Here is a 2,025-nt window from a genome sequence, read left to right on the forward strand (position 1 = left end):
CAATATAAACAGGAAAATGCTTTAGAAAGTTTTAGGGTTTATTATTTCAAAGGATCAGGCTCAACAATACAGGAGACCAGACTGGTGGTAGTATTTTTTGGCATAATAGAATAAAGGGAAAAATTCTCATAATTTATCCATGCAGATCTTGCCCTTTCTGACACCTTAAAAGCCTCTGACAATTTTTCCTAATGTGCATTCTTGTGTAATGTTGCAATAGTACAATCTGAATCTTTAGATTTGAACACCAATATTTTATCCTAGTTTCCTTTGTGTCAAGTTCAGTATGGTAAATGAGCTAACCTCATTATATGCCACATTATCAAAAGGTGAAACTAGAAGGCTGCTTCACAAAATCCATGAGCTTTTGAAATGCCAAAGATGAATTGTGTGGATAACTCATAAAGCAAGGGTATCTTAACATTAGCTGAGACTGTTTTGGAGAAAACAGATGATAGTGAGAGAATCCATCCCCTCGTCAAGAAAATGGTTGCGCTTTAATACAATAATAGGTGTGTTCATTAATATTGATGGCAGTGAGTGTTGTATAAAAGTTGAAAGAATGAAAGCTTTGCTTTGGGACTACACTTAAATATTCTCCCATGTGTCTTATATTGTGGAATTAAGAAACCATTGACTATATCTTGATTTTGACCTCTTTTTTATTACTTGGCCTTATCATGCATCCAAACTATTGCTGGTAATGCCTAGCTGTTTTCCTTAATATCTCAGTGACAGATGCCTTTGCTATCCTTTTACACTCGTGTCAAACAAAAGTGGGAAAGGAAAAAAAAAAAAAGAGTTTAAAATATTCACGTAACACTCAGCTTTTCCAAGGTGATCCCTTTGAAGCTCAGCACCTTTAAAGTAACCAAAATCTACTGCTTAACTCCAGTTACATATTGGCTATGTGCCAGATATGGCTTTACTTTGCTTTTCATGTCTGCGTTACAGGATTGAGCCTGCAGAAGCAGCTGCACCCTGAGACACACTGTTCCCATAGCAGAAAAAAATGAGAGAGTCTGATTCACTTAATGGATCCACTCAGATATGGAGTCAGCATTTCAGCTTTTATCCCATTGACCAGATTAAATCATATGGCTGTGTCTCATATCAATGGGTGAAAGAAATGCCACCCAAGGACATTCACCTTCACTCATATGGCAATAGGAAGATATCTCAATCTCTTATGATGGGAAGCCAATAACTGGAAACAATAATACAACCTATTATATCTCACCTTTTAAATTATATAACATTCACTCCTTTCTATCTCCACACAAAATAAACACATTCTACCCCAAAGAAGACATCTCAAAAAATCTCAACCAATCATGAAATTAGACTCCAGTCCAGGGTCCATGCTTATCTCTACATCATAAGTGCAACTTCTCTTAAATTAGAGCTGTGTGAACCACAAAGACGAGTTATTTCCTCCATGCACACCAACTATTTAATAGCAGAACAGGAATGTGTTAATCTCAATAAACATTGTGCTAGAAAAGGAGAATGAGAAGCATAAAATAACTGGTACATAAGAAGCCTAAAATTATTTCAGAAACATTTTGAGTGCTCACCTACTCTGGGGATAGGGAAACGTCCAGGATCAGCCCTCAGTTCTCCTGCATGATTATATCACCAGGTTCTCTTGGTTACAGTTCCACCTCAAAACGGTAGAAAGAGACCCTTTCTTTTTCAACCTCCTTTGACACATCTAAAGAAAGTATTAAATTGCATACCCTCTCCAGAGGCTAACTAGCATTGACAAGTGTATCTTGCCCATAGAAGATTGGGAGATCAAGTTCTCTTTAATTCTTACATTTTTGTTTTGGTATGTTTTGCTGTATTTTGGATTATGGTCCAGTCAAGGAGTTCTTTCAGCCTCTAGAATATTTATTATATGATCCTAATAAGCTCCATGTTCCACTAAAGATGTGTACGATTCCTTATGAAATGTACCTTTTTCTCCCTAGACTTTACTGTCAATACCTTGAGACTATCAAGCTTCAGCAGAGAACCTGTTGA

The sequence above is a fragment of the Capra hircus genome, chromosome 2 (assembly GCF_001704415.2).
Source record: "Capra hircus breed San Clemente chromosome 2, ASM170441v1, whole genome shotgun sequence".
NCBI classification, from domain to species: Eukaryota; Metazoa; Chordata; class Mammalia; order Artiodactyla; family Bovidae; genus Capra; species Capra hircus.